Source organism: Calidris pugnax, unplaced genomic scaffold (assembly GCF_001431845.1).
Source record: "Calidris pugnax isolate Ruff unplaced genomic scaffold, ASM143184v1 scaffold10, whole genome shotgun sequence".
Taxonomy (NCBI): Eukaryota; Metazoa; Chordata; class Aves; order Charadriiformes; family Scolopacidae; genus Calidris; species Calidris pugnax.
Window position 1 is genome coordinate 2,059,687 of NW_015090795.1, and position 21,275 is coordinate 2,080,961.

A 21,275-nucleotide genomic window follows, 5' to 3' on the forward strand; every position below is an offset into this window, starting at 1 on the left:
AGTGTATCCCTGTAGTTCAGCTATTCTGCTTAGCAGGAATAGCTGCTCCCATTGAGAAGGTGCATCACCCATTCCTACAAGCCTGAAAAATGGGCTCCCTCAAAGCCAGGTAACAGGCTTTATAGCTTCTTGAACCCCACCTCCTGTGTGTTTTGGCCAACAGCTGATGAGAGGATGGTTTTAATACAAGTTGCTAATTAACTCTTTGTGAAGGCAGCTTTTTTTATTTCCTGTTGTGGCTGATGATACTACAAATACATTTTTAAATTCAGTGCAAGATTGTCCTCAAAGAGTCATATTGTCAGCCTCCGTTCTCTCTTTAGTTGGTGGAGAGAAAACATGTTTAAAGTGCTCTTCAACTTTTACTGTCTACATCAGGATGAGAAGCATTTTGTGATGGGATTTCTCATTCAGCTGATTTTAATGGAAATCTAGATTATAAGGTGTGATATATGTATATTTGATATGGTTTATGCCCATATATAGGCACCTGCTTTTGATCAGACCAATCCCACATCTTATGCTTGATACTGGTACTTTGATACTATAAATCTTTTGAAAATTGTCCTCAATATGAACACACCTTACGATTGTATCAAGAGACATTTAGAGTTTCAGGCTTCTCTGAAAACTGAACATAAAGAAACTTGTAACTGACCTAAACCCACGATAACTTTGGTAGAACTCACCTACCCTGCACACACCACTAAAACAAACTAAGAAAAGTACATATTTCTTTCCAGGCTACAGATCACAAAAAAGAAAAGTCAATAGGTAATGGAAACTGGAAAAATAGACACTAATGCAGCCCTAAGTTATAAAACCATGAAGGCAACTCAAAGAGAAAGAGTGACCACCCTCATTAGCTGCAGCCTGGGCATTGCATTTGGGAATTCATCAAAGTGCCCGGGAAGCGCAGCCTGGAGAGGAGGAATCCCAGCATCTTTCTGAAAGATCACTCAGCTCCTGCACAGGGATGCTGTCATAGCAAAGAGGAAGGAGTGGGTTGAATGATAAAATATTCAAAATGCCATGGATAATTGAATAGTTAATATGCTCATTTATTCAAATTCTGTAAGCCTCAAAATAGCATTTTCAAGTGTTTTCATTTTTTCTTCATCAGTCTCGTGAAGGCTCCTTCTTGGGCTCAAATACATGCTAAATTGCAAGTATTTAAGGGAAATGAGTGGGTTGCTGAGCCTGTGACCCCACATCCCTGCCCGTGTGGAGTCCCCATTGCAGCCTTCTCCAACCTGCTGCTCTCCTCCAAAGGTCCATGTGGCTTGGTGCTCCGGTCTGAGGGTCAAAGGGATTCACTGCACATAGCTTTTCAGAGGGAAATTCTTCTGCCAGTGATGAGAACAGACTTCCCAAACTTTATTTCCCTTCTATCTATACATATAAAATCCCCACTTGCCCATGAAGATAAAGTAACTGTGCCTTGATGTAGCACTTCCCTGTGCAGATGCTCCTTAAGCGTGCACTTACCAGACTGCTCCTCACCAGTGGGCACATTTCCTTAGTCTAACATGCCCATTAATGGCAATATAAAGCACAAATGGAATATATTTAACACCTCGTCATAGAGAATTATTATCTTAAGGTATGCTCTCTTGTTTTACTTAAATCCTTCTGCTGAATTGAACGGCAAAAAGCTCGGATCTGCAAGGTCTTCAGCCTTGTGGAGCAGCCTGGGAAAGTGCTCTGCAGGAGATGAATACGCATCATGTCCCATGCCCGTGTCTCCATTTAATCGTTGCCTGCTTCCTGAGGGTCTAACCCACTGGAAAAAGGAAATTGTGCTCTAAAACAGAGGCCCCTGTGCCTTTCCAGTCTGGAGTTACAGTTGGACCCTTTCACCCATCTCCTCTGGGATAGCACCACCCAGGGGTGATGGTGAACACTGTCCTATCAGCAATCAAGTGTCTGGGTTTGAACAGACAAAAATTAGGCAAAACATCTTAATTCCTACAGACAACACCATGTGCTTGAGGACCATGCATTCCCTCCCCCTAAAAAAACCATAATGTTGGTGTAAAGCTAGAGATTTAACAAAAATGACACACGTATACTCTTTTAACTGCCTTGTTCCTCCTGTGACGAACACAGTTTCTATTTGAAGACTTTTCTCTGTCCAAAATCAGAGGCTCAGGCAATAATGTGACTCCAAAAGCTGGATCTTTGAGGAAGACAAACACCCCCCTCTTTCCAGGAGACTCTCAGGAACTCGTGAACACAAGCGAGGCTGAAGGGCTAAGTGCCAGTGACTATTCATGGAGAGGTTTAATAGCATTTGGGGACGTAGCAGGCTGAGAGCTGTGAGATTCTCCTGGCACAAATTCAAACTGGATTTAAGGGCTTATACCAGACACAGCTGGGGAACGATCCCAGCCTGGGTTCTTCACGCAGGGAAGAATTTCAACTCTAAAGCCAAATCAGAATCACAGAATCACAGAATCTTCTAGGTTGGAAGGGACCTTAAAGATCATCTTGTCCAACTATCAACCTAACTGACAAAAATAGACACCCACACAACAAACAAGGAGCATCATCACTAAACCAGACCTCCCAGCACTACATCAACCCGTCTTTTGAACACCTCCAGGGATGGGGCCTCAACCACCTCCCTGGGCAGCCCATTCCAATGGCTGAGAACCCTTTCAGTGAAAAAATTTTTCCTAATATCCAGCCTGAACCTCCCCTGGTGCAACTTGAGGCCATTTCCTCTTGTCCTGTCGCCTGTGACTTGGGAGAAGAGACCGACCCCCATCTCTCTACACCCTCCTTTCAGGTAGTTGGAGAGAGCAATAAGGTCTCCCCTCAGCCTCCTCTTCTCCAGGCTGAATAACCCCAGCTCCCTCAGCCTCTCCTCATAAGACTTATTCTCCAGACCCCTCACCATCTTTGTCGCCCTTCTCTGGACCCGCTCCAGCACCTCAATGTCTTTTTTATGGTAGGGGGCCCAAAACTGGACACAGTACTCAAGGTGAGGCCTCACCAGTGCCCAGGACAGGGGGACAATCACCTCTCGGGCCCTACTCACCACATTGTTCCTGATACAGGCCAGGATGCTGTTGGCTTTCTTGGCCACCTGGGCACACTGCTTCCAAAGTTTCAGTCAACTGCAAATCTGAGTAATATTAATGTCTTCAAATGCTCTGGTGCAAAGGGAAAGAAACATTCTCTGCTGCGTGTCTGTTAGAGATTTCCTTCTACCCTGAGGGCTTAAAGATATGTAGAGGCCATAGAGGAGGATGGATGTGCTCCAGCAGAAGGCAAGCCCAGCAGAAGGCTACTGACTCTGTTCCTCTCTCTCTTTCTCTTGCATCGATCGCCCAGGACCGCCAACTACAGCTTAATGCCCTAGTTAAGAGGTAAAGAGCATTGACTCTGCCGGCAGCGGTGCTCTCCTGGGCTTTGAATTCCTGGAATAATTCTGCACAAGAGAATTTTGCTGTGTATAAATATTTACCTGTCTATTCTTCTGCCTGGCAGGTGAAAATTAAACCGGCAGCCTGGGTGTATACCACAGCTCTCCAGGGTCTTTTACTGTTCCTACAAGGATTGTCTGTGAAAAAAGTGGCTTGTGTAAAGATGTTTTACCCATGGCATGGAGAAAGGACAGGTTAACCAGCCAAAGAACAAGCCTCTGGGAATTGTGCCTGGCTCATCTGCTCGCCCCTGTGGCCACTAGTGCCATGAATTGGTTGCAACCCACCTCTGCTTGGGGGGCACCAGGGATGCCCATGGCACAGAATCTCCACCCACACCCAGAGTCACCTCCAGGCGTTGAAGAAAGGTCCCTCCAGGCATTGAGGAAAGATCCCCCCAGGCACAGGCTTCATGAAGGAAAGGTATTTCCAGCCTCTGGCACAACTCAATAGCATCTCACGTGGGAGAAGCCTGCGAGGAGATCAGATCAGATCTTAGGCACTCAAATATGTGAATACAAGCAAAAAGTTCTCTTGCTTCAGCTTCCCTACAATTCTGTGTGTTTGCTTGAGAGACACCAAACGCAATGGGCAAAGGCTCTACCATTTGCTCAGGGTAAGAGCAAGTCCACCCAACAACAGGAGCACCCACAGCCAAACTGCAGGCCTCTCTCCAACTCCCTGAAAGGAGGGTGTAGAGAGGTGGGGGTCGGTCTCTTTTCTCAAGTCACAGGCGACAGGACGAGAGGAAATGGCCTCAAGTTGCACCAGGGGAGGTTCAGGCTGGATATTAGGAAAAATTTTTTCACAGAAAGGGTTCTCAGCCATTGGAATGGGCTGCCCAGGGAGGTGGTTGAGGCCCCATCCCTGGAGGTGTTCAAAAGACGGGTTGATGTAGTGCTGGGAGGTCTGGTTTAGTGATGATGCTCCTTGTTTGTTGTGTGGGTGTCTATTTTTGTCAGTTAGGTTGACGGTTGGACAAGATGATCTTTAAGGTCCCTTCCAACCTAGAAGATTCTGTGATTCTGTGACTTTTGAAGACAAATTTTTGGTCTCCTGGAAAAGGGTCTTAATCCCTGTCCTGCTGCACCTTCCACCTCCCCAGTGGGTGCCCGAGGAACGATGCTCAGCGCACACCCAGCTGGTGAAGCCCTTCAGAATCTCCCTCACTGCAGGCAAATGGGAACGATTTGTAGAGAGAAATTTATATCTGGCAGGGATGGATTTTTTCTCATCACGAGCCATTGGTGTATTAAGGGGGAAGAACTCTTCTCCCGTGTAATGAATTATGCCGAAAGGATAGCTCAGAAACCCTACAAATAATCAAAATAGTTAATCGTAGAAATGACAAACTGAGCTGCATTCTCATGTCCAGGATTCATGTTCACGTTTTGCATGGCTGGAGCTACTTGCTGAATTCAGCTGGAATTGGCAAATAGCTTTGGCCACTCCATGATTGCGTTCTTCTTGGAGATTAAATGATAAATGAGGAAATAAGAAATATCCGGCTGAGGTAAGGAGGTGAGGTTTTTTGCTCCGGACCCACGGCTCTGCAGGGCAGTCAGTCTGCTGCCAGGCAGGCTCCAGGGGCTGATGGATATCAGGGACTGCACGTTTCAGCCTCTTTTTATTTTTATTTTTATTACCATGGTTTTTCATGTATTGTAATTCCTGTTATTTAGTCCTTGCAGGGAGCAGAGAGCAGAGAGGTTGTTAACAGGAGCAGCTTCCTGAAGCTTTTTGCTTGAGTCATGGAAAAAAATGCCTTAAACAAAATCAAACTATGAGCCTGCTGCGATTTTCAGTGCCGATTTCTAAGAAAAGATTACCAAACCCGCAGGCAGAGGAAACTGCACCTTCTTTGCCCCAAAAAGCCCGGGCTCAGGCACCCCTGGGATACATGGTCCCATAGAAGGACCTTTGGTTCACTCTCCACCCACCCAATACCAAGGAAGATTCGTGTCCTGGATGTTTCATGGGACAAAGATAACAGCATGCTCTGAACAAAATAAATTCTGGAAGCAGGGCTTTAGACTTTTATGGCTGCTATTGAGTATGGGGTTTTTCCTATGTATCCCCTCTGATTCACCAGTCCTGCCTGGATGACAGACCCAGATATCTCCAAATATTGTACGACAAAAACGTTTAGTTATCTCTGTTATAATCTTTATTTTTGTCTATACATAACTGGAAATAACTTTACCAGTCCTCAATATCGTCAAACTGATTCCCTTCCAGTGAAGCTTTGCAGTGAAAAATATGTTCCTGAGGCTGAGATGTTCAGAGACACTTCTGGCACTGAAGTATGCAAATCCCACCAAATTTCTCCTAATCTCAAATTTCTCCTAATCCCATCAGGCTTGATTGGAAGCGTCTCACTCCACCCCCACTGTGATTCTCATGGTAACACCCAACGTGGTGCCTTTGAATCCATTGGCCAAACACAAACAATTCTTAAAAGAAGCAGTACACATATCAAGGATGATCTATATCTGCATATTTGCACAAAATATAGAGATTAGGCAGGAAGACCTGTGTCAATAACCACACTGGGAAAACAGAGGCAGAAATGTTACAAATTGTTGGAAACTGTGTGATTTCTTACCTGGGAACAATCTACAGAGGAAGGAGACACATATGAACTGGCAGATTGGTATCAGCCTGCTTCAGGATGATTTTTTGTACCATTAGGGCTGTCACAGGGAATACAGGATCTTGGATCTATATTTGGTTGGAAAAGTTGGACAGGAAACAGCGATTACAAATCTTCATGCTCATGGATGGATGATGACTACGTGATGACCATAATGACTACTATTGTTATTAGTGATCATGGTCCTATTTTGCAATTGTTCCTCTAAGAACGGTAGAAAAACACAGCTCTTGTATTTCTTACGACCTTGACATACAACTCAAGACAGTAAGAAATGGTGGGAAAGGGAAAGAAGGTCATTAACTATGTTAATAAATTGAGAATAGAGGTAAAGTGTCCTCCAAAGCCTGAGGTACTACAATGCTTCCTTTTGACTTCCATGGCACTTTTTTTCAGAGCTTTGTGTCCCTGGGTGGATCCAAGTACACTTCTGAGTACTCTGAATAATAATAGCTAATAATAGCCAGATTGAAAAGCTATGAAAAGGGGGGAAAGCTGTTCATTGTGCTCATTCTCATCAGGTATTATTAGGATATGCCATTGATAATACAAGAAAAGATCTTCAGCTGCAGAAGAGATGAAACAAATCTGGATGTGGAATGGAAAAGCATAACACCAAATGCTTACAGGGTGCTGGAGCCTCATACAACACCACAGTAGGTAACACCTGGAAATTGGCTCTGCTACAAACCTACAGAAGGCAGCAGCGGTGCCACCTCCAGCAGGCTGAGGGAGGCCTGGGGTCACTCATGCCTCAGCCTTGCTAAGACCTTCATTAGCATTTACTTTCCAGGTTATTGAAGAAAAAAAATAGCTGTGGCAGGACTCAGAGCTTAGAAATAGGCACTTCTGGAGCCTTTCCAGCCATCCCCAGTGAAAACTGTTTCCCGTAGCTGTGGTTGTGGTGATCTTCGTTTAGCATAAGAGGAAGGTGATGCTCTGAGGTCACAACAGCAGTCACTGTTCAACAGTGTCAAGCTGCTGACCATTGAATGTGTAGTGATACAACGAGGGGGAACGATTTTAAACTGAAAGAAGGGAGAATTGGATGAGATTTTAGGAAGAAACTCTTGACCGTGAGGGTGGTGAGAGCCTGGCCCAGGTTGCCCAGAGAAGCTGTGGCTGCCCCATCCCTGGAGGGGTTCAAGGCCAGGTTGGAGGGGGCTTGGAGCAACCTGGTGTGGTGGGAGGTGTCCCTGCCCAGGGCAGGGGAGGGAACTAGATGATTTCTAAGATCCCTCCTGAAAGGAAGCTGTAGAGAGACAGGGGTCGGTCTCTTCTTCCAAGTTACAGATGATAGGACAAGGGGTAATGGCTTCAAGTTGTGCCAGGGGAAGTTCATGTTGGATATTAGGAAACATTTCTTTACTGAAAGGGTTATCCAGCATTGGAATGGACTGCCCAGGGAGGTGGTGGGGTCACCATCCCTGGAGGTATTTAAGAAACGTGTAGACATGGCTCTTCAGGGCATGCTCTAGTGCCCAAGATTACTGGTTTGTGGTGGGGTGCTGTGTGGGTGGGTGATGGTTTTTGGTTTGGTGGTTGTTGTTGTGTGTTTAGGTGGTGGGTGGTGGTTTGTGGTTTCTGTGGGTTTTTTTGGGGTTTTTTTTGTTTTTTTTTTTTTGTTGGTTGGACTCGATGATCTCTGAGGTCCCTTCCAACCACTACGATTCTGTGATTCTGTGATTCTGTGGATGATCTTTAATGTCCCTTCCAACCCAAACCATTCTGTAATTACATGCATGGAAGCACCATAATGTACCCAGTCTTACAAAAAAAAGATGGTTATTACACTTTCCATGAGACTGACAACCAGGACTGTGCAAAGCAGGGATTTACAGCCTGTGAGAGCTCACATCTCCTTCCAAAACACAGATAAAAGCCTGACATTTCCTCAAACCCCATGATTTTATGCGGATCCTGGGAACTTACCCTTCAAGATAGCTGTGCTTCATGCTGCTGAGCCAATCTTGATGTCTTTGGAGAAGGACAGAAATAACACTCCCACTGTCCCGTGAAGAGAGCTGGGGAGGAAATGTCAGCCAACGGCATATGGGGGGGTACGGAGCGTGCAGGCCCTGCAGCCGCCTGGGGACCAGACGGGCCTGGGCATCTGCTTACAAAGATGAGGCCAGGCAGAAATGAACCCTGGCAGATGGCTGGATGGGGTGCTCCATCCTCTCCTTGCCCAGTGGCCTTTGCCAGCCATGCTGAAGCACAGAGCAGAGTTGTCTGGGAGACTTAGAAATGAAGGAGCTCTGGACTAGGCACGCACTGCTCCTGCCACGGGCAAAATGGGTCAATTATTTAGCATTCACTAAGTTCTAAGGCTGAGCACAAATGTGTGTGCTACAGCCTTGTTTAGCTCACAGGAAATTGTTTTCTTGAGCGACACAGTGAAGGTCGTGGTTTATCAATCATGTACAAGGTAGAGATGATACAGTCGGTTGTAGCAGCTTCCTCCTATAAAACACATTCCAAGGGAAAATGATTGGTTTTGCCATGTTCTGTGGGAAAAGTGATAGACTAAGATCACTCTGCTCCTTTGAATTGTGCTTTTAGCTCCTCGCTGTCGTTCCAAGTTTATTTCACACTTTCTGTGCCTGGGTCCCCTCTACACAAAGCAGCATGTGGCAAATATTTTAAAATATTTATCCCTGTTTTCTTCTGCCCTTATTTTCAAAATCTTCCTCCTAGTGTCTTGCCCAGCAGTGATCTAAGTGACTGTGCAAAAACTCTCCTGCCTAAAATAGCACAGCAAGGAAACACCTTGGGAGCAGCCAGGAACTGAGACGCTGAAAATACGCAGCTTAACAAGAAAAGTCTCCTCAAATAACTAATTCAAACATAAAAGAATAAAATAAGAAAAAGAAATCAGAGTGATCCATGTTCAAGAAGGGACCCACCTGAGAAATCTGTGTGGTGGTGGAAAACTGGGAGGGTTATGGAAATGACAGAGAAATCTAAAGCTCTGTTTTCATTCATAACACTTCATTCACACAAGAGCCAAGAGGTTATTTTCTGGATCTTTGCTTTAAGGAGTTTTTTCTTTGTTTTTCATATATTCTTGTGTGCAGAGAAAAGAAATAACAATGTCAAGAAGGTGATGAACATATTCTAGTGTGCTACATGCATCCCATCAGGTTCTTATCTCTTGCAGATAGTTCTTAAGGAGAAGAACATGTAGATTTTCTGGCTTTCGCAAATTTCTTTTCCAGATCTGACCATAATTTGAACATGGTCAGTAAGGGATGTTTATATGCACAGGACAGATGATATCAAATTGTGCTCTGGTGTTTATCAGGAGGACAAGCCACATCACAGTTGTAGCACAAACACCAAACCTGTGTAGGCAGTTATATGGCTTCCTCCTTGTGAGAACTTCACCACTGTGGATGGATTCTTATCTCACAGTAATAGCCCAAGACACATCCCTGTGTATTGACACCAGTCTACAAATGTAAAAAAGAAAAACCACACAAACCAGAAAATGTTCTAATTGTCTGACTTCATGACTAATACAGCTATTGAGTCCTCCTTGCTTTATTTCCTACTTGAATACAGTGTGTTATTCAGTAAAGGCAGCGGTCTCAATTTAGAAATTTAACATTGATAGGGAATCCAACAAAACTATTGTGAAATTGTTCCAGGATTAACTCTATCACGGCTTAAAAGTTGTGCCATATTTCTAAATCTGCCTTATTCATTTTCTAGTTATTGGAATAAACAGAAAAACCCTTCCACAGAAATTGAACAAATACCCAACATGAAAAGGGATGTCACACATTTTTTGTTCCTCAATGTCCAAGAATTTAGTAGGCTGGATTGAGTCACCCAATGTTTGTTTTTACATTTTTTTTTAAACAGTCATTGCAATGGCTACACATTAGCACCCTGTTCTCTTTGTAATTTGCTGCTCTCCTACTTAATGTCATCTGCAGTCTTAATCGGTGAGAATTTTTGGTTATTGTTTCAAATATTAGCATAGTTAAGATGCAATATTAGAGATATCAGTTAGATTATATCTTCCTGACAGCTAGAAAGATGTTAATTCACATAGTAACTGTCGGGCCAACCACGTATCGCCCTAGTCATTGATCTGAAGGTCAGGTGGTACCAAATGCTTTATGGAGATCTAAGGATACATCGATATAAGCAGCGGTATGAACACAGTCAGCTCAGATATTTCCAGCCACGGAAGCTATAAAGCCTTTCAAATAGGCTGACTCCACATTCAGGCCACTATCCTCTCAATTTTTAATAGTCTGGCTACTGCTAAAATACTGTTGGAAGGGAAAATATCTAACCACGACATGATAGAGGATAGGATTAGCTAGTATTGGTTGGGTGGGTTGTTTTTTTCGCTGGGGTTATTCAGCCTGGAGAAGAGGAGGCTGAGGGGAGACCTTATTGCTCTCTACAACTCCCTGAAAGGAGGGTGTAGAGAGGTGGGGGTCGGTCTCTTTTCTCAAGTCACAGGCGACAGGACAAGAGGAAATGGCCTCAAGTTGCGCCAGGGGAGGTTCAGGCTGGATATTAGGAAAAATTTTTTCACTGAAAGGGTTATCAGGCATTGGAATGGGCTGCCCAGGGAGGTGGTTGAGGCACCATCCCTGGAGGTGTTCAAAAGACGGGCTGATGAAGTGCTGGGAGGTATGGTTTAGTGATGATGCTCCTTGTTTGTTGTGTGGGTGTCTATTTTTGTCAGTTAGGTTGACGGTTGGACAAGATGATCTTTAAGGTCCCTTCCAACCTAGAAGATTCTGTGATTAATGAAAAATCACCTACAACTGCTGCTGTCTGAGGGCTGGCAGGGGATGGGACTGTAGGTGAGCAAAGTGTGCACGGTCACAAGGGCAGTCCATCCATACGCAGACAATTTAAATTTGATATCCCAAATGATGAGCCTGCCTGTCTGTACACCCACGCTAACATCCTTGACAAGTCAACTCGCTGAAAAAAAAAGGACAACCTGAATTTTCAAAACACTTAAGAGTTCTCAGGCCAGTGGAAGTCAGGATACTTCCTATACCTAAATTCTTAAAGCAAACCTTAAATTTCAGAATTATCCCCGCATATCAAACTCACATCCATCAGGTAATTCTGGTGATTCTGGATGCAAACAAGGACTCAGTGTGCACGTGATGTCTCCATGTCTTTGTTTTCTTCAGCCCTGTGCCACCACAGGTCAAAGATTTGAAAGTTACCCCTATAAACCTCTCCAAACCTCACGAGAGGAGAAGAGAGATGTCAAAGCTGATGCCAAAGCACAGCCCAAAAACCCATAACCACGATGATCCCAGAGCTGATTCTCAGATAACACCAGTCAAATTGCAGATTTTAGACACTGCTGGTGCAGCCCTCTCCCAGGAGATGTTTGGGCAAAGTTATTATGTCTCCGTGGTAAATGAATGACTCCCGTACGCTCCAGAGTCCTCCTCCTGAGATGTTGTGTCCCCTCTGTGAGACCAAGCAGGTTTTGGTTGCACCACGGAGGAGTGTGAAGTTTTAGGCATTTCTGAGACTGCTTCATAAGGTTTTTTTCCTCGTGTTTTCAAACTGACCAACGTAAACCCTCTATTCTCAGTCATACATGTATCCAGTGGCGTTTTCTTAGTAGGAGGTATCTTCTGCCTGTAATAACAGTTGAAAGGCAGCTTTTTTCATCCCTCCTCAGTCATTGTAGCACAGCTCATGTGGGTATGCAATATTCCCAGCATGGAGACATCGACTGATGCTTTCGAAAAGCAAAAGGACAAGAATTCCTAATTGAAACAGACCCATCGAGTCAAAGGAGGTGATGCCACCCACCATGTGATAGAGCTTCCACCGGAGTGAAATGGTTAGAATTGGAGTGAAAAAGGAACCTGAAAAAAGTCTCAGGTGTCTCTCATCTTAATTGTGAACAGCTGAGGCTGGGGGACAGGGACCAGCCTCTCCTGGTTGTCTGCATTGTGCTGAGCACAGCTGGGCACTCGCCTCCAGGTGCTCTTAATATACAAGGAGGAAATAATAATCTCTTTAACAAGGTAGTGTGGAAAAGAAGCCTGTTTTCCTCTAAAAAAACCACAAGAGCCTCCTATCTCTGTTCAGGTTGGAAAACCTGCTTATGGCGGGTTTGGGTTGTTTTGTGGTTTTTTGTTTTTTTTTTTAAACAGCCTAGTTTAATCCTTACTAAAAATTCTCTCCAAAAAGTTGAATGTATTAATTTCCTTCCCACCCTGCCAGATATGACATCTATCCCTTGGCAGGTCTGAAAGCCTCAGGCAGCTCTAATGAGGGGTACATTTGAGTTTCACGCAACGAGAGAGGCATTATGTTGTGGTCCATTTCAAGACGGACTTGTTTTCAAGCTTTCTAAAACAGAATTAATCAATAATTACAGCCATCATCAGCATATGAGACCCCTGGGGTTTTATTGCTCGGTACCACGTTGCTCTGTGACCTAGAGCAATATGCAGTAGTTTTGTCTGTTGGAAAATAAATCATATTACATTTTTTCATGCACATATAGCTAAGGCTTATCTTCCTTAGTCATGAAGGAACAGAAATTTCTTCTGGAATTGCCTCTTTCATCTACATTTAGTAATCTTAATATTTGAGACACAAAATGATTTCCAAGCCATGTTTGCCAGTTGGGTTTAATCCTTTGAGTTTTTAATTTTGAAAACTATATGACTATGTTAATTTGCAGAAGTGAGATTAAAATAAAAACATCTTTGTGTTTGTACTCTAAATGCAGAGATTTCCATGCCTGAGTATCTGAATGAATAAATGCGTGTTCATTTGAATTTCTGATCAGGAAATTTTCCACAATGGGGGAAAGTCTTCTCTCTGATTAACTTTCTTAAATAAGTTCAAGTGTATGTTCAGGAGAAGAAGTGAAAAGTCATAAAGCTGCATTTCCAGCCCTTGGGGGAAGAAGAAGGGAAAGTAGTTGTTCCTGCCACAGAGAGCACCTTCAGGCTGAAAGAGAATTGGAAGAGCTGCAAGAGGCGACGGAGTCGAAAGTGAGTGACAGGTTTAAATGCTGTATCTGTTTCAAATATAGAGACAATTAATATGTAATGAAGGCCATTAGCAGTGGATGCCTATCTCATTCCCTTGCCAGAGATGAAGCTTGGTACTACCTACACTCAAACACAATGTAGGAGCTTTATTGGACTCCTCATGGTCATTGCCAAGGAGAAGTGTTACCCGGATCAATAAATGAGTGATAATAACAGTGAAAGAGTGAGATGGCATTGGACTTAGGCTCCTGTTCCTGCAAAAAATTAAGTAGTTAAGCCTACTAGGAAGAAATTCTTTTTTCTAAGGGTGGTGAGGCACTGGAAGAGAGAAGCTGTGGATGGCCCATCATCCTTGAAAGGGTTCAAGGCCAGGTTTGGATGGGGCTTTGAAAATTCTCTTTTGTGAGGGTGGTGAGAGCCTGGCCCAGGTTGCCCAGAGAAGCTGTGGCTGCCCCATCCCTGGAGGGGTTCAAGGCCAGGTTTGGATGGGGCTTTGAGCAACCTGGTCTGGTGGGAGGTGTCCCTGCCCAGGGCGACGAGTGGGAATGAGATGATCTTTAAGGTTCCTTCCAGGTAGGAATGAGATGATCTTTAAGGTTCCATCCAACCCAAACCATTCTATGATTCTACAACATGGGTTTGGTCTATTCCAGCATGTCCAGAAACATGGCCAGGACAGGGACCCAAAACGGCCACAGAAAGGATTAATGGTGTCTTTCTCTGTCACAGCTGCCACAATGACCCATGGAGAGCAGAGCACTGGTCATGTTTGCTTCTTTGCAGCACCACTACTCCTAAATAGTGGAGATATCAGAACAAAAAAAAATAATATTTAAAAGCTGCTACTCCAGGTGGCTTCTTGATAGCTCAGCCAAGCATGCTGAGGTCTCCTACCTTTTCAAAAACCCCATCACGTGCTTCTTTTCTGTTTGATGACTTGTGCATTCTCCATAGATTTAGATCCCAAATTAAAGATGAGCCCTGGGGATGAGCCACCCCGTCCAAACCCTCCCTGGCCTGTCCCAAGCGAAACCTCAGCCCCAAGGGCCAGGGGTGACACCCATGAGGAGGAATCAATGTTGGAGCATCTTTGGGACTGAGGGGTCACTGTCCAGGGGTGTGGAACATGTGAGGGGATGCAGGGAAGGGCATTTTGGGATTGCACAGGACTGGTTATGGGATGTTCAGGAAGGAACATCCCATTATGGGATGTTCAAGGGTAGAAGAAGGGACAGATTTAGGTGATTTGGGGAGGAACAAATGTGGGGAAACAGAGGCAGGAGGGGATAGAAAGGGCCAATTGCATGTTGGCTTGTCATTATGCTGTTTTTTTTTCATTCCAGAGCCTGGAATCTACAGGCTTGGAGATCATCATTTGCCTTTGTTTTTAAGAAGGTGCCTTTAACGAGGGCAAGTGAATGTTCACATTTGACAATATGAATAGCCAGATTTGTTATAATTCTCACCTAATCTGGGTTATGCACAATCATTAATGCTATCACCAAATGCCTTGATTTAATATAACTTATGAAAAGAAGCTTAGTTATCGATATAATTTTTTTTTGAGTAGATGAAAGCCTTCTGTGCTTCAAGGAATATTGCTACATAAAAGTTAATGTGGAAGAGATGATTCAATATCCTACAGCAAGTGTAGGAGCAAACAATGCCTAAATATTTAAAAAGCAGGAAGATAACAATACCAAAGCACACTAATATAGTATGCACATATCCCACATCTCTGATCCATACTCTTTAAGCCTGTAAAAATAGCTACGAATTCTTTTATTTACCAATTTAAGAGAGAGCTTCGTAAAACCCGATTTAATTGCTAAATGCTGAATGAAAATTTTTTGTAGGGGCTGTATTTAGAAACTCATGTTTATATTCAAGCAAAGACCAAAATTCCTCTTCTCTGTGTTCTCCAAAAGAATGAAAGAAGTCTGTCCTGTTTGTTTTCAAGCGCCTGGAGAATAATTGGGGGAAGCTGATAGAGGGTCTTTCCCTCACAGCGGGGTCTGTGCCTCCCCTGGTAGCACTAGAGGAAGCTTATTGACCTGATACCCCTCTTCTCACCTTATTTCTCTGTGTCCTCCAAGTCACTGTAATTTATAACAATGGTCAGATGGACAATGAGGAAAATTCTTACGCTGCATTGATCCTGCCCTTACATTGGGTAAGAAGGAAACCCAAGTTTTTACTCGAAGAACAAGCTTGTGCTGCAGCACTGAGCCGAGACGCAGGGAGTCAAGCGAGTGCAGTAGGTTTTCCACCTCCGTGACCTCTGGCAAACCACTGATTTTCTCTCTGTCTTCATCAACTGTCGGCAAACGGAGGTGACATTAATTCCTACATTTCCTCGGTGGGTCTGATTTGCCTGTTAGCACAGCTCTGCTGGGTTAGTCATGCAGTACCCAGCGCTGTTGGGAATGAGCCAGCAGTGTGCCCAGGTGGCCCAGAAGGCCACCAGCATCCTGGCCTGTATCAGGAACAGCGTGGGGAGTAGGGCCCGAGAGGTGATTGTCCCCCTGTACTCGGCACTGGTGAGACCCCACCTCGAGTACTGTGTCCAGTTTTGGGCCCCCTACCATAAAAAAGACATGGAGGTGCTGGAGTGGGTCCAGAGAAGGGCAACAAAGATGGTGAGGGGTCTGGAGCACAAGTCTTATGAGGAGAGGCTGAGGGAGCTGGGGGTGTTCAGCCTGGAGAAGAGGAGGCTGAGGGGAGACCTTATTGCTCTCTCCAACTCCCTGAAAGGAGGGTGTAGAGAGATGGGGGTCGGTCTCTTTTCTCAAGTCACAGGCGACAGGACAAGAGGAAATGGCCTCAAGTTACGCCAGGGGAGGTTCAGGCTGGATATTAGCAAAAATTTTTTCACTGAAAGGGTTCTCAGCCATTGGAATGGGCTGCCCAGGGAGGTGGTTGAGGCCCCATCCCTGGAGGTGTTCAAAAGACGGGTTGATGTAGTGCTGGGAGGTATGGTTTAGTGATGATGCTCCTTGTTTGTTGTGTGGGTGTCTATTTTTGTCAGTTAGGTTGACGGTTGGACAAGATGATCTTTAAGGTCCCTTCCAACCTAGAAGATTCTGTGATTCTGTGATTCTGTGAATGGTTCTATGTTTAACCCCACATCTGCCACTGAACTAAAAAAAACCAAAACACTCTGTAACAAGACCCCGCTGCCCAAAATAGGGGACCACACCTAAGGCAAGACCCAGGAGACAAAAATTCTGCCAACTTCTGAAGCTGGAGCTTTTCTAGCTGCAGTAACAATGCTGTTGTTGGGTGTGATGGGAGCACAGGGGCTGCAGAGCAGATCGGGGACTGGCAGGGAATGGTGGGGCACAGGCAACCACACACCTGAGCTGGGTTCTCCTTACAGAGAGGAGATAATTCAGCACGGGAAGTCTTGGGATTGCTTGGCTGACTCTCAGTAACATGCAAGACCCTTTGAATCAATGCATTTTATTAAATACCTATGAAATATGTTGAAATGAGGGTGGTGAGACACTGGAACAGGTTGCCCAGAGAAGCTGTGGCTGCCCCATCCCTGGAGGGGTTCAAGGCCAGGTTGGAGGGGGCTTGAAGCAACCTGGTGTGGTGGGAGGTGTCCCTGCCCAGGGCAGGGGGTTGGAACTAGATGATCTTTGAGGTCCCTTCCAACCCAAACCATTCTATGATTCTATTCTATGAAATATATTGTTAAACTGTTGTAATGCGTATGAAATATATAAATATCTATGAAATACCCGTTTACAGGAAAGGTAGGAACACACACAACAAATCAAAGAGCTATAACAAAACCAAAGTCCACTTATCTCTGTGAAAACAAAATTAGGGGGCAACGAGCTGGGTGATTGCCTCCACTTTGTCCCTCAAAGGTGGGTGGTTTCTGTGGGAGCTGCCCTCTGGGAGAGGAGACTGTGGTTGGGCAGGACCAGCAGGCCCCAAGCTGAGCTTTCCCCTGAAGCAGGACATTTGGACTGGAGAAGACCCTCAGCATTGAAGGAAGCCCAGGAGGACACACTCAGATGGCTCAAAATTTGGTAATCTCAATGGCATTGGCAGCCAAATCTGAGACATCCCTGCCGAGCCTTATCCCAGGAAAATCTTAGCTCTGACTTTTAAGGATACATGTTTCATCCTAATCAATGTGAAAGTTGCATATTTCATGAAGTGTATTGGCAAAAGCTTCTAAAGGGAAAAAAATGTTAAATGAGGTTTCTGAGAAGTGCAATTTCAACATTTTCCTTCCAACACACTTACTTAGTGACCAGAACACCTTTGGAAACTCCTGAACGTTTACAGTGCCCGTCTACCACGATGGTTCCTTGAATCTTTGAGTAAGTGTCGCTTTGGAAAAGTCTAAGAAGCTTTAAGTATTGAGTCATTAAAAAAATGCTTGTTTTTTTTTAAAGAGAGCTCTGAAATGCTCCAGTCTTTTCATTGTTGCTATTTTCAGTTCATAGGTGATCTGATTAAACTCCAGAAACCTATATATCTTGGAAATATTTAACAAGAAGCAATCAAGTCTGGAGCAGCAAACTTTACTTCCAGCAGCCTGGTCTGGAACCGGTGGATGTTTCAGCTCTCAGCTGAGATTCCTCAAAGTAATGAGGTGATGACTCAGAACATGGATGGAGAACAACAAACCCTTAAAACAATCATTAAGAAATTCAGAAATTCATCCCTAGTTGCCTGCAAAAGGGGATGGGTGGTGGCTAGTGGTTGTGGAACTCAGAGGAAATTTTCAAATAGGTTTTTAAAAAACAATCAGAAAGAAGACAGGAATAACTATTTCTCTATTCCCAAGAAGGCTCTAACAAGAATAAATAGTTTCCAGTTGCAGAAAGGAAAATTTGGGCTTGGTATTGTGAAAAAAGTCTGTCTAGAGTGAAGGGTAATAGAGTGGTGGAAGAGTCAACTGGAGGTTGTCACATCTCTACGCTGGAGGTCCTGGAGCACAGGTTAGATTTGTATCTGTCAAAAAGGGTTATCTCTGATCCTTTCTTGAACTACAGGGGCAGATGACGTGGCTTCCATTGGGATTTGTGATACAGGACAAAAATCACAAGATCACGGGGCCTTTGGTTCTCCTTTACTGATTCATCTAGAGATATCACTAAAAATCGTAAGCCTTTAAATGTGATTTGGGATTTCTGAGACTTTTGAAAGCACAATGTCTGTCTGAGCCGGAAAAGAAATTGTCTCCCTTTGATCAAAACAGAGAACGATTTCATTATTCTCATTTCTTACACCAAAACAGCCACCACGTATTGTCTCTGCAATGAGCTGAAAAGCCTGGAGACCTTAAAAAGCATATTTTCAAAACACGTCTCGGTGCGGATAACAATTCCCCGGGAGCCCTTGAACGCACTAATACCGACCAAGGATTCCAAATTGCTTTTTTTGCTTTGACAATGAGCTGATAAAAGTCCCCGATTGCTGCTTACAAGTCCTCTCCTATTAACAGCAACCTTGTCACTGGGCTCCCTTCATTGTGCTCAGCCCTGGAAATAACAGACCCGCGTTTCAGATCCCGGCGACGCGGTGTGTTACGTGTCCCTGAACAATGCTATCGCTCTGCTCATCCCTTTTGGGTGCCACCAGAGACTGTCACTCATCTTTATGGAGTGCTCATCCTTGTATTTTTTATTTTTCCTCCTGAAAACATTGCCTTTTTTTTTTTTTTTTTTTTTTGACTCAAAGGCTTCATTGCCTTACAGTTTTTTGGTGCCAGTTGGAGCAGCTATTCATTCCCAAACATCTGCCAACTGTGCTCTACTGTCAGAAATATAGAATCATAGAATCACTGAATGGTTTGGGTTGGAAGGGACCTTAAAGATCATTGAGTAGGCTTCATTGCCTTACAGTTTTTTGGTGCCAGTTGGAGCAGCTATTCATTCCCAAACATCTGCCAACTGTGCTCTACTCTCAGAAATATAGAATCATAGAATCATAGAATGGTTTGGGTTGGAAGGGACCTTAAAGATCATCTAGTTCCAACCCCCTGCCCTGGGCAGGGACACCTCCCACCAGACCAGGTTGCTCCAAGCCCCATCCAGCCTGGCCTTGAACACCTCCAGGGATGGGGCATCCACGACCTCCCTGGGCAACCTGTTCCAGTGCCTCACCACCCTCATAGTAAAGAATTTCTTCCTAGTATCCAACCTAAATCTCCCCTCCACCAGCTTAAAACCATTGCCCCTTGTCCTGTCGCTACTCTTCTTTGTAAAGAGTCCCTCTCCGGCTCTTCTGTAGGCTCCTTTCAGGTACTGAAAGGCCGTTATAAGGTCTCCCCGGAGCCTTCTCCAGGCTGAACAACCCCAGCTCCCTCAGCCTGTCCTCACAGGAGAGGTGCTCCATCCCTCTGATCATCACCCTGCACTTGGCTTGGTTGAACTTCATGCAATTTGCACGAGCCCACCTCTCCAGCCTGTCCAGGTCCCTCTGGATGGCATCCCTTCCCTCCAGCGTGTCAACTGCACCACCGAGCTTGGTGTCATCAGCAAACTTGCTGAGGGTGCACTCTATCCCACAGTCCATGTCAGAAGTTAAAATAGGCCTGTTAAAATGTGGGTTTCAGCAGGGGGATCCCAGGAACTTGAAGCAGGACTCTTCCCCCACCACTAAACATCTCCATGGCAAGTCACACTCAGCTCTCCTCTTCCTCAGAAGAGGGAAAGAAGTGTCCTGGGGCCAATTCATCACGGTTTTGCATTAAGGGACTCCATCAAAAAATGCCTTTTTCTCTCCATGGATTGTGAAGCGAGCCTTGATAATTAGCTCAGGATGCACATTTCTTACCCAGATAAGTGAGTAGTGTCAAACTGACTCTGAAAAAATCAAGCAGACCATGATGGGACTAATTACACAGTTAAAAATGGGCATTTATTCAAAGACTTCATTATTCGAAGACTTAATTTTAAGCATCTGTTAAAGTATCATCTCACTAAATTTTGGCCTTGATGCTACTGTTTATATACAGTATATGAATGCATGTGTGTGTATGCACATTTTCACACTTGTGCATTTTATTTATTAATCACATTATAAAACTTTGCAGATAATCAGGTCACACAGATGGTGATATTCATTGCATGGAAAGAGTTTATTTGCTTTTCCATGTAGTAAAGAATTAATAATATTGCAATCACTTGGATTTGAAAAGCAATACGGATCAGGTGTCATCTGTACGTTACTGTTTTAAGTTTTAAGTAGGCTAGGCAGAATTTAAATTAAACTCTAGCTGCACACAATGACTATTTCAATTAGAGAAATCTCTTGTGATCTAATATTCTTCGCTTTAAAGTCATACCGCATAAATATTTTATTACATATTTAATAACACTTTTTCATAATCAAGGAACCAATGCATATATCTAAAATATGTGCATTTAAAGAGCTGCTGACACGACATGGGAAACTTTGAAGAATATTCTATTTGGGAATTAATTCAGCTTGGGGCAAAATTCAGAAATAATGTTTAAGTGGGGGCAGCTGAATACATTACCTATTTCCACACAGCTCTGAAACAAAAGCCCAGGTTTGCTCCAGCACTTCTGTTAAGTGCAAGAGTGTATTTCTCTGCAGTAGATTCACATTCCTACTGTTACAAAACGCTCTTGAATACCTTACTGAATCAACACTAAAGTGAAATTTAAAAGAAAAGACCAAGCCTACACAATATAATAGAGGATAAACATTAATTGTTAGGGGATTTTTATTAAAGCCCCACCTAGAGAGCCCCTTTGGGAGAAGCAGTGAGGAAATCACCACGTAATTTAGCACTACGAAAAACACAGTGCTGGAAATCAGCCAGTGAGGTGAAAGCAGCCATAAAACTTAAAGGTGTCAATTTGTCACAATTCAATATCTTTGGAAGATTTGTTGTTATTGTTACTGCTATAGTTATTGTCATCATTACTGTTAACAATACTATTATCTCTATTATTGATATAATATATCGTCATGTAATGTATAATAATAATAATAACTGTGTGTGGCCTCATTTAATACACTAGTAGCAGTGGAAAAAAAAAAGGTTGCATTGAGCACAGGATGTGTAGTAAAAAGAAAAATCTGCAGGAAGGGATGAGTACAAAGCCCCAGCTCATCCCACAAGCAAGCACCAAACTCTTTCAGATGATGAGAAGCCCAGAGAAGCTGTGGCTGCCCCATCCC